The sequence below is a fragment of the Lactuca virosa genome, chromosome 5 (genome assembly GCF_052849685.1).
Source record: "Lactuca virosa cultivar CGN04683 chromosome 5, Lactuca_virosa_CGN04683_v6, whole genome shotgun sequence".
In the NCBI taxonomy this organism is placed as follows: domain Eukaryota; kingdom Viridiplantae; phylum Streptophyta; class Magnoliopsida; order Asterales; family Asteraceae; genus Lactuca; species Lactuca virosa.
In genome coordinates this window covers 156,190,225-156,203,585 of record NC_136430.1, presented here as the reverse complement: position 1 = coordinate 156,203,585, position 13,361 = coordinate 156,190,225, and positions in this window count along the sequence as shown.

The following is a 13,361-nucleotide window of genomic DNA, read 5'->3' as shown; positions in this document are numbered from 1 at the left end:
CCCGAAAATGTTCATGCGAGGAGTATGGTATCCACTCGTAACCTTCCTTAAGCACCCTCAGCATATCATTTTGGAAATACCACTCGCACAGCAAGTCAAGTTCAAGTACAGAGGATATAGACAGATACGATTAGCCTATCAATGTTAAATGTACACGTGAGGGTGGTATATAATTAAGATTCTACTGACTTAAAATATGTGATTCCGCCCTATCTCCTGTTCCTTGTCTGGTTGTGGACCTGGGGCAAAGCCACCCATCCGACCGTCTTGTCAATCTTAATTATATACGACTTGTGTACACGAGACAATGATAGATGAACCAGGTATGAGTCCTACCACGAACTTCAGGACAAAGGCTGCTCAGGATCACAAAAAGGACATTCTACTAGTTGGATGAACATGGTTGAGCAAGCTAAACCTACACACCCTTCACAGACCAGAACAACAGATACATCAGTGATGATCCGCTGAAACACCCAGCAAGGATCTGAATTCACTGGAGAACGCAAGGGATTTATGAAACCCAAGTACCCCACCGATCCTAGAGAGGTGTCTATCCGATGAGACACTTGTAATACCCCTCATCTTTTTCCAAGTCCATGATTTATATTCTCTGCTTGAATTTCAGGACGAAATTCCATTTAACGGGGGGATGATGTGACAACCCGAAATTTTTTTCCTTGTAAGTCCAGCCAATTAATTCAACCGAGTGTCAGACTCGTTTCTGCTATCCTTTGGAATTGTTTAGAGTCTGTTTAAGGGTTCAAAGCTCAGTGCATTCAAGCTATGGGTTTAGGGAAGTGTCAGCTAAAGTTCTTCGCGTTGAAATCAAGCCGACCACTCCATCAAAGGGAGTGTACGGCCGTACACATGAGTGTACGGCCGTACACCCATGTTGGCCGTACACCCTTGCCCATATATAAGTTATCCCCTCCATTTCTAGTCATTTCTCACACTCCTCACTCAAGAAATCGGATTCTCTCTCAAGTATCATCGAGTTCTTTATCCTAGATCTTCACAAATGTAAGTGATTCTTCCATCCTTATGTTGTTATCATTCTTAATCATGTATCACCCTTTGATTTCATCCATGAAAATCATATTTTTGGGTAGATCTTCATCTTTCACACAAGAACACCAAGAACACACACTTGTTCTTGGTGGCCGTGAACCCTCCATGAGCCTCCAAATCATAAGTATCCTTTCCCTATGCTTAGTACACGTTAAGATCTCTTGTTAAACACCTTAGAAACGACCATTTTGCAAGAAAAAAGGAGTGTACGGCCGTACACCCTTGTATGGACGTACACACCTCAAAACACTCCAAAAGGCCCTCCAAAGTGAGAACCTAGTTCATATTCTTGATGAGCAATCGACCCACTAGCTTCCCCATGGATCAAATCACCCCTTTTTCATGTTTCTTTCATGGGTGTCGTACACTCCATGGCCGTACACTCATGGCCGTACACACACAGTGACCGTACACCCCTGGCCGTACACTCTCTTGTATGGCCGTAGACCCCTTTTAGTCAATCACATGTGATTGTAACACTTAGTTTCAAGTGTTTCCTAGTCCCTAAGAGTGTTTACTTGCATGTTAGTTGTCCAAAACACTAATTACATGCCTGTATATGCTATTATATGTCATTTAGAACTCGTTGTGTCTCGGGAATTCATTTGTGGAACTCCCCATCCTTATGCGAACTTTCAATCGAATCAAACACATAAGGTAGGTTCATACCCCTATATTTTTCCGAGTTTTTAATGTTTTTAGGGGGGGGGGGAATACAAGTAAAAGCACAAGTAATCTTGCGTTCAAAAATATTATTTTGTTTAATATATTTCCATCATTAATATACATCGAATATAGAAATCAGTTTTACCGAAACGTGTTAGGATACAAACCTTGCAAAAGCAGTTTTCAAAACTAAGGAAATGAACTTATGAATTATGAAATAAAAGATATTATTTTATATGGATTCATGTTAATAACAAAAAGGGTTTTCATGATATTATTCGTGTATTCGTTGAGAGAACTACAATGTCAGACGCCTTGTAACCAGAGTATCCTGGAGGGAGAGCGTGAGTTTGTGTATAGATCTATACGGGAGTGACAATCCCGCACCCTGACTATTAGCTACAGTCAACCGAGGGTGAAAAACATCATTTTTATCGACGTACGTCCGAGTACGTTGTATTGTTGATCGTCCATAGTATGGTTATAAGAATCCGTAGGTGAAACAACGACTCGTCCACGTAATAATGTTTGTTCGATCTAAATTTCTATGACTCGTATGTACTAAGTGATCACAGGAGGGTATTAACAACACTTTCAGGATATAGGATACCACGTTTTTAACCAGTTTTATTTATGTAATAAGACTAATATACAATGCTTAAACAATACAAGTATGGTAGATACTTGTACTCTTCGATTTGGACTAGATAATTCAATAACTTACATCTAGGGAAAATATGGGATTTTCCAGGATAAACATCAGTATTTTATAAACAACCGGTTTATCATTTCATTCATAAATATTCATTGTTAATTCTGTAACTTCTTAGTTTATGCATCCAGGCTATGTATGAAGAATATCCGATAGACCATGGAATGTGTGGTTTCCGCCTCATTTTCTGTTCCTTGTTTGGTTGTGGACTTAGGGCAGATCCACACAATCAATCGTCTATTCGATATTGGTTTATACCTACCTAGTATGAGCTAAGTACTTATAAAAAGGAATTGGTTAATCATGCATTCAATAAGAAAATAATGGATTTTCTTGAGGAACACTTTCAATAGATATCAAAGGATCAATACAGTTAACTTTGTAAGTATCTAGTGAATACTTCAGGATTATGTTCATGAGGATCCGACAACTAGTGGGATGTGTGATTTCCGCCTCATTTCTTGTTCCTTGTTTGGTTGTGGGCTTGGGGCAGAACCACACAATCGACTGTTTGTTCGATCTGGATTGTATATGATTTGTATACACTAAGTACTCGCAGGAGGAACTTGTAAGAATCATTTTTACTTAAGGTTTATACATTAGAAAAATTAGATTTTCTGGAGAAACATAATGCACTTTTCGAAAGAACAAAGAATTGTTTTCCAAAACTAAACACTTATGAACTCACCAGCTTTATGCTGATACTCTTTCAAAACCTACTTGTATTGTCAGGACTTTAGTAGCCAGGTACACGCCCGGATTCAAGAAGACGGAGCATAGTAGCCTCGAGTCGTTACTTGTTATTTACTTTTGGAGTCAATCGTGTATGATTCAAATGTAATGCAATGTAATCACTATACTATTAATACAATGGTTGTTGTTGCTTTGATTACTATTATTCAATTGTTGTGATACTATACATGACATACTCCGCCCCCGAACGTTTTCGCCGTTTCGGTTTGGGGGTGTGACAGTGGGGATGATAGCTGCTTCACTGCAAATCTTGTTCTTGAGCAAAACAGCGAATGTGAACAGATGATCAACAAGGTAAATTCAATTCTTGAATCTCTTAATATACCTTTGTCCAGATATGAAACTGAACTAAATGACTTAAGATACACTTTTTCAAGCTTTAGTGACAGTTTAAAAAGAACTCGTTTAACAAACTCTAACCTAACCGATCAAATCAGCAGGGTTTCGTCAAAGAGTGAGGAGAGACACATATGGATAGAGAAGATAGAGTCTGATTTATCTAAGTCTAGGGATCAGTTAATTTACTTGCAACAGGATAATTTAATGCTTTTCAAACAACGTAATATTTTCTGTTTGATTGCGAAAAGGCTTTATTTTAACATTACTCAGTTGCACCTTGATTGTGAGATTGGTGAGAAAATTCACAAGATGATCTTACCATTCCTTGAATTAAAGGAAGACAAAATTGACGCCGATTGTTACCAGTGTGAGTCCATCGTTTCGTCTGATGAAACCTCAGACGCTTACAGGATAGGTCTAGACAAATTGAATCATACATTAAGTCCAAAGACCATAAGAACATGTTAAAGCAGCTTTTGGATGAAAATGACAAAAGGCAGATTAAATCTGATATTATACAGAAGTTCGACTCACTGAGTGCCAAATTGAGTTCTGACAACAAAATTAATGTTGAAAATACATCTGAATTTGATGAGGACAGTGATATGAGTGAAATCTCTATAGATGATGAGGTTGACTGTTCGGAATTTGTTAAAAGCAAATCTGAACCTGTGAAATAACTTATCTCTGAAAATTCTGTTGAATTCGCATGCTTTTCTGAAAATAAATCCAAGATTTTAAAAGAAAAAGAAACTATTTACCCAAAAGTTCAAAATGTGCCTAACCAAGTATTTGCAACCACGGGTCTAAACAAAAATCAAACTGTCGAATTAACGTCCCTGGTTGATGATGATAACAAGGATGGATGTGACGAGCACTTCTGGTCCGCCCCAATAGATAATGCAGAAGAAACTAAGGGTCTTTCGGAAAAGACTTATTGGAGAGTGAAAGGAAGATATGTAGCAGAACCACTCAATAATCGCTTAAGCTACAAAAAGGGAAGTTCAAGTGGAACCAAGGATGTTCCAAGTGAAGAGGCGTCTGTACAAAACCACACGACAGTCAGAAAGCCGAAACTTAAGGCTAACGTTCACAAGTCATCTGAGCAGCTCACAGCTCAGGAACGACAAAGAAATGTGAGATACAATAAAAATCTCAAAGAAAGGAAGCAGTTTTAGCAATCCAAGAATCCCAAATTTGATCGAAAAGAATAACATTCAGAACGAAATGCGAAAGTTGCCTCTCATGCGAACCCTAAGAGCTCCTCGCAAAGTCATTCTCGCAATCTACAGGATTCTGAAAGGAAAGTTTTTCAAAAACCTAATTTTTCAAATCCAAAGAAATCTATGGAGAAATCCAAACCTCGTCACTCTCAAACCATGAATGCTTCGAAATATGTTAAGGGAAAAGGAAAGCTAGTTTTGGATAATAAAGTACAATCAAAAGGTCTGAAACTAATTTAAAGAAAGTTGTATAAGAGTTCGTGAAGAATAAGATCAAGAGCAAACAAAAACAATCATCTTCAAAAGATGCGAACTTAAAAGATAATAGGATAAAAGTTTTTACAATAACAAAGAAAGATAGAACCACATTAATTAAACGAACTTATATGGTTGATCTTGCATTTACTTTTCCTCTTTCTGTAAAAGGCTTACAAGGACCCAAGAAATTTTGGGTTCCTAAATCTACTTAATCTCTGCAGGTAATTCGTGACGAGCAGTTTGAGACTGAATGGTATATCAACAGTGGCTACTCACGTCACATGACAGGTAGGAAGGAAGAATTGTGAGAATTTAGAGAACTTCAAGATGGTGGAACTGTGAAGTACGGAAACAACTCTTTTGGCAAGATTAAAGGTTATGGTATGTTAACGAATGGAGTGTTTTCAATTCGTAAAGTCGCGTACATAGAGGTACTGCAACACAATCTCTTAAGTGTTTCGTAGTTAGTTGTTAGGACATGATAAACGGTATCATTTGACGACGAAGGATCTGAAATCATAGAAAAGAAGACCAAAGAAGTTCTTCTAAAGTCGAAGCAGAAAGGCGAGATGTATCTGGAATCTAAATCCGATACGAGGGAAACCTGCCATCTGCCTACTAACTTAAGCTCACTCAGATGATAGCTGGCTATGGCATAGAAGACTTTCGCACCTCAATTTCAAAGACATCAACAAGCTTGTTCTTGGTGATCATGTGCAAGGGCTTCCTCTCCTGAAATACAATAAGGATCATCTATGTGCAGCCTGCGAAATAGGAAAGCAAAGCAGGAAAAGTCATCCAACCATAGTGAATACGAAAGTCATTGAACCACTAGAACTTTTGCACATCTACCTTTGTGGTCCTTCTGCAATCGAAAGCGTGGGTGGTAATAAGTATATTCGTGTTATAGTCGATGATTTTTTCACGTTTCACTTGGGTGTATTTCCTTAAGCAGAAATCTGATGCAACGCCAAAGCTCAAGGATTTCATAAAGCAGACTAAGCTACAACTGCGAAAGCTGGTTCGTAATGTTCGCAGTGACAATGGTTTGGAATTTAAAAATGAAGCGTTTGAAGAATTCCTTACTGAGAAAGGGGTTTCACACAACTTTTCTGCTCCTTACACTCCACAACAGAATGGGGTCGTTGAAAGGCGAAACCGCTCCTTGTACGAAACTGTGAGAACTATGTTGTCTTTCGCAAGTCTGCATATCTAATTATGAGCGGATGCGATTGCGACTGCATGCTTCACCCAAAACAGATCTATTCTCAATAAGCAATTTTCTATCACTCCTTATGAAATAATAAATAATCGCAAGCCTAACGTTAAGTTTTTCCATGTATTTGGTTCCAGGTGTTTTATCTTCAACTCAAAGGAACAACGGAACAAATTCGATGCGAAAGCTGATTAAGGAATATTCTTGGGATATTCACTGACCTCCAAGGCAGATCGGGTTCTCAACAAACGATCTAAAAAGATGGAAGAAGCCTACTATGTCACGTTCGACGACAATTACTTGAAGAGGACTCAGACGAATGATATTCATTTAAAGGAGATTTTTCCTAAACCAAGTCCGGAAACAATTCCACTGTCTACTCTTTACGAGGAATTCATGCTAGTATTTGATGAGCCAGAGAAGGCTATATCATCTGAATCAAAAGCAGCTGACAACAAGGTCGATGAATTGAAGAAAACAATTGACGACGCTGCGAATGATATGCACAAAGAGCCACCAAGTGCGAATGACCCACATGACACAAACGCTACATTCTAGGGGGAGAGTTCTGAATCCACTTCCAATGCAACTTTTCAGGGGGAGCACTCAACTCCATAAGAGACCCACAAAAGTCCACTCCATGGGGAGAATCAGACACCTGAAGAGGAGATATTCACATCATTCGATGGGGAGAAAGATAATACGAATGATGATTCAGATGTACAGAATGATGATTCAGATATACAATCAGAATTTGAGGACATACATGCTGAATTGGATCCATATTATGATCTTAATTATCCTCCTCTGACTAAATCGACTAGAGATCATCCAAAAACGTAGGTTATAGGTGAATCGTCTTTGGGAGTTCTTACGAGAGCACAACAAAAGGCGAAGCAAACTGCTTTATTGTCTAAAGTGGAATATTGTATGTTTAATTCGTTCATCTCTAAAGTCGAACCGAAAAATGTTTAGATTGCTCTGGATCATTCGGACCGGGTACAAGCGATGCAGGAGGAGCTAAATGAATTCGAACGAAACAAAGTTTGGAGACTGATTCCTACTCCAAAGGATGCATCAGTTGTAGGGTTAAAGTGGGTGTTTTGCAACAAGCTTGATAAAGAGGGAAATGTTATACGAAACAAAGCGCCGCTGGTTGTAAAGGGGTATTGTCAATAAGAAGGAATTTACTACGAAGAGACCTTCGCACCTGTTGCTAGGCTAGAATCCGTTCGCATCTTTCTGGCTTATGCAGCACATAAGAACTTTGAAGTCTATCAAATGGACGTCAAGTGTGACTTTTTGAATGGGGAGCTAGAGGAGACATTTTATGTGGAGCAACCACCAGGCTTTATAAACGAGAAATATCCCAACCACTGCTATATTCTGGAAAATGCCGTCTATGATCTGAAGCAAGCTCCGAGAGCCTGGTACGAAACTCTAACTCGTTTCTTGAAAATGGCTAAATTTAAACAAGGTTCGGTTGACCCAACCTTCTTTCGCAAGAAAGAGGGTGACTACTTAATGATTGTCCAAATTTATGTTGATGACATTATCTTTGGATCAACTAATCCCAGCTTAACAGTTGAATTCTGAAAGTTAATGGAAACGAAATTTGAGATGAGCTCCATGGGTCCGATTAATTTTTTCCTTGGTTTGAACATAAGACAGAGTCAAGAAGGTATCTTCATCAACCAGGAGGCCTACACTAAGACTTTTCTCGCTAAGTTCGGAATGGTGGGAGACTAAAAAACGAAGGTTCCAATGGCATTCGGAACGAAACTAACACCATCTATGGAAAAAGTAGTTGCTAATATGACCCTTTATCGTCAGATGATAGGTTCATTAATGTATTTAACAGCTAGTCGACCAGACATTATGTTTTCCGTTTGTTATTGTGCTAGGTTCCAAGAGAATCCTCGCGAACCCCACATGGTAGTTGTCAAGAACATTTTTCAGGTACTTAAAAAGAACCTTCTCACTAGGCATATGGTATCCATCAAGCTCAGGTTTCTTCGTACAAGCATTTTCGGATGATGGTCTAGGAGGGTGCGGCCTGGATAGAAAAAGTACAATAGGAGGATGCCAATTTTTGGATGGCAAGCTCGTGAGCTGGCAATAGAAAAAGAAAACTTGTGTATCCCTCTCAACTGCTAAAGCAGAGTACATAGCTACTGCCTCTTGCACTTCAAAGGTCATTTGGATTCAAAGCCAACTTCGTGACTATGGCATTAACATGAAGCGAATCCCCTTCTATTACGACTCTGAAAGCGCCATTCACATTTTTCATAATCCAGTACAATACTCAAAGACAAAACACATAGCACTGAGGTATCATTTTATCAAGGATCATGTGGAAGATGGTAATGTTGAAATACACTTCGTGAGATCCGCTGATCAGTTGGCTGACATATTCACAAAAGTCTCGCCTAAAACAACCTTCAATAGAATTCTTCATGGTCTAGGAATGATGGAAGCTGAATCTGTTCCAAAACCGCTTTCGCATTCATAAAGTTACCGCTGTGAATCGGTGCGAACACTCGCAACGACTCGCAGTCCACTGTTCATTCGTGGTCAGTATCTTCCTGTATCCTTTTGTATATTTTGTATATTATCTTTTGTCACAGTTTTGTTTTTGAATTACTTCTATTTTAATTTTTTTCAGAAAAACAAAAATACAAAAATATTTTCTTTGTGTTTATTTTTATTTCTTTTATTATCACAAAAATATAAAATATCAAAAATATTAGATGATTCGTAATCACTCAGTTCATATGATGGGGCGTGCATAAATTTCTTTACCTGTGTACTAGCTAAGTGTTCCTAGAAGCATGTTATTGCATGCTGTCTGAAGCCTCGACGACTCTATGTTGAAGCCTTAATGAATCGATTCTACCAATTGTTTCTTCCCAATCAGGCTGCAAATTCACATTAGTCCTGAGCTACCTCACTCTTCTTACATTGAGTAAAGAGTTAGCTGCTTAGTCACTTTCACATAGCAAAGGTACACTATTTTCTTTGGAACCACCTCACACTTTTCTCCACTACTTTTGCATTCGCCAATGTAACCCTCGAGACTCTCAGATAATACCCCTGAGGTTTATGGTTACACAACTTCTATGTTTATGATCTTCAAATCATTATCACCATGAATTGAGTGAAACCCAAAATCCATCACACTTATACGAATTGACGGCGAACAATATACATGTTCTAGACTATTCACCAAGGAATTTACGAAACTCCACTTTCGTGGTATGTACCATGAAATCTCTTTTACTTTTGAGAGATCTTAATGAAATGCTCTAGACCTAAGGCATTTCTACCCAATAGATCCATTTTTTATTTTTTTGAGATTTCCATACGAAACCATGTCACTCAAAATAATTCCAAAGCATACTTGCTCAATTGACTACACCGGTCGGACAAGTACTCTATACGAACGTTCGGACTTATATCAAGTTTTGGAGTTTGGTTGGAGCATATGACATCCTATTGAGCCTAAAGAAAAGATGCCTTTCACTGTTTCTTAATAAATAGGTGATCGTAATTCAACGGGGAACCACACAGACACTTCTTAGTCTCTCTTGACTTCGAAGGAAGAGATCTTTGCTCGGGATCCACTATTTCGTGTCTTAATCAGGACATCACTAAAATCCCTCACATATTGTATTGCTTTATTTCTTGATCATTGACACACTCTCGCATGAAGATCCTTGTGATTTTCGAAAGTCTGGTTCGTAGCACTCAGATTTATTGTCAGTTTCGCAGTTCAACCCAAGTTTACTTAAAAGCGAAAGCTTGTATCTATTTACGACAGGTGGATTGCAACTTAAACTGTGAAAGGGTGAAGTTGACGCGGCACTTTCTCATGGATAGAATTTCAAATGAGCGCGTGAATTTTTGAACGGTCATTTACTTTATCGCCGCCTGACGCACGTTTCTGACGTAACAGTTGTCAAGTCGCGCTTTTGCAGGCGACTTTTCAGTATCCGATACAATCTCTCTCTGGATTTCTCTCACCAAACAAATGGTATAAACAGTTTTTGACGCTACATATCTCTTTACCACTCACAAATACTCTCAAAGAATTTCAGCGATCGAAAAGCTCTCAACTGTTCATCATCATCTTCTTCAAGAAATCATCAATGGCGGGTTCCTCTGAAACTCCTTCTGTTCAAGAACAAACAGGGCAGTCATTGATTCTTGCCATCAAGCCCAATCAAAATCTGGTGATCGATCATGATCTCTGTAAGTATGACATTTATCTTCTTCCCATTGTTGAATGCCTGAAGTACTCTCTGCTGATTACTGCTCTGACTGAGACTGAAAGCGTTCAGATGTCTCTTTTGTCGAAAGCTTACTCTTCTACATGTTATCTCAAGGAAGAACAGAGAATTACTTTTGAAGTTCACAACAGAAAAACCTCCATCACCAAATCTCGCTTTTGCTCAATCTTAGGGCTTGCTCAAACAAATGACATGATTGATCCTGAATCTGTCACTAACTCAGCGCTATTAGAAATGTTCTATCAAATGGGATACAAGGAAAACCTAACCGATGTTTCAACGTTCAGAAAACCTAACTTGCTGCCACAGTGGAATGGCCTCTTTACCTTGTTATTCAAGGCTTTCTCTGAACGGGTCACGGGATCGGATTGTGCCAGCAAGCTTTTTATGGCGATCATCTATGGGATTTACACAGGGCTCGAATTTGATTTTGGTGCTGTTCTCTGGGCACAAGTTGTTCAAAGCACTCATACTACTACTCGTCACATCAAAATTTCATATGCACGCTTCTGGACTGTCATTGTTCGAAGGGTAATCGACAAGCTTCAAATTCCAGTTATGCAAGGTTCGTTGATGGCTACTATTTCAACCTTTCATACTACATGCATTATTCTTGCTGACAACTCCAAAAGTTTCATTTGTTGGGTCGATCCCTGAAGCCATGCTTCGTGACGTGCCAGTTGTGAGCAAGATTCTTGAAGGTTATCGGTCAATTCCTGCTTCAGGTTTTCATCCCTTAACTCATGATATGCAATCGATCATTGTTGAGGCCGATAAACCAAAGAAAGGGGGTCAGAAAGGACGCAAGAAAGATGAAAAGAAACAAAGTGCTAAAGCGGGTCCATCTGAGCCTGCAAAAACCCCCAAGAAACGAAAGGGGCAAGCTGGCTCATCTGCAACAGGTCATGCTTCGACAAAGAAGCGAAAGCTAAAGAAGGCGGCTCGCAAACCCAAATCTCCAACTCCTAGTGAGAGCGAACATTCATAATGTGACACTCAATCTGATGTTCGCATTCCAGTGGATGACACAATCCACAACGAAGACACTGGTACTACTTCAAATCTTGAGGTTTCGCAGCCTATTTCTACGAACCCAGAGGTAATCTTTCCGATTCCTGTCTCGGTTCATATTACTGATGACTTCTTTGACAATGTCTCCATTCCCTCTCCTCCTGCCACTGTTTCCACACCAATCTCTATTGCTCCATGCCCTTCTATCTCATTAGGCGTTTCGCAACCCCCACCTATTTTCACCGATTCTACTACCACTACCACGCCCATGACCAACGAACCTCCTGTCACTATCAACACATCTGATGCGGGGGTAGGGCTTCGGGTTTTGTCACACCCTAAAACCGGAACGGCGGAAACGTTCGGGGGCGGAGGACGTCATGTACAGTATCACAACAATGCATAATAGTAAAACAAGCAACAACATCATCCATTGCATTAATAGTATAATTAAATACAAGTGTGTTATGAAGTTTATAAGACACCAAAAATGAATAATCAAAATACGAGATGAGTCTTGAACGTGCTCCATCTTCTCAAAAACCTGGCCATCGGTACGTGTCTACTGGTGACCTGAGACTACAAGTTATTTTGAAAGCATAGATCAGCATTAAAGCTGGTGAGTTCATAAGTATTTTAGTTTCATTGTTTGTATAGGTTTGAAGAATGTACTTGTAAATGTTTGATGTAAAAGTTTGTAAATGTTTGATGTAAATGTTTGTAAACTTCCTAGAAAATCCTATATATTCTACTAAAGTAGTCTTCTACCAAGACTCAACTGTTCTCTATGTTTGTTCTTTTGTAAAAGTGTGAGTTTTCCCAAAGTATGATTATCATTACCAAATTATAGTTTCTCATTACCGTTTATGTGAGAAGATCACAATGTGAATGAATTACGAAAAATAAATATGTACTGTAGTTTTATCTAGGTAACTACTAATGTACTAACTACCTTTAAACTTGTTAGTTAATTAAGGTAAAATGTGATATGATTGTAACCATACTTGATCGACCAGTATAACACGACGTTCGAGACGTCGAAATGATATGACATTCGTCACCCGTAGACCTGCAGGTCCCACTGTAGCTAGCAGCAAGGTGTAGGAGGGTCAGTCCCGTATAGATCTATACACAAATTCACGCTCTCCCTCCAGGAGACTCTGGGTACAAAACGTGACGCAACAGTATCTTGCCGAGCCATGAAGTAGTATCTCACATTAATGTTATAGTATTCTTGTATATGTACTAGTGTAGTGTATGTTCTCTTTGTCTAGTATGTAGTATGTTATCTAGTGTATAGTGTGTAGTATGTATTGTTTCTCGTTATAGTATTCTCTATCTGTTTCTCTTTATAGTGAGTATTGTTTCTCGTTATAGTATTCTCTATATGTTTCTCTTTATAGTGAGTATTGTTTCTCGTTATAGTATTCTCTATCTGTTTCTCTTTATAGTGAGTATCGTTTCTCGTTATAGTATGTACTGACTCATGTATGAACTGACTCTTTATGTGTTTCATTGTTCTAGTAATAGTATTAGAGACTTCCAAAACAATACCTATTATAGTTTACTAGCAATGTTGTTTGTATAAATGAACATGTTTGTACACCTTTGCTACCCAAAGGTATTGAACTTAAAGGAAGAACTTTTATATCTATATACATACACATAATATATAACTAAGATTCAAACGACCTTCGGACAGACAACCGATACCCTAAGTCCACAACCAAACAAGGAACAGGAAGTAAGGCGAACATTCAGTCCTAATCCCTTCAAACCAAACAAGGGTTTGTAAAACGATTTGAAGCAATTTGTTTGAAAAC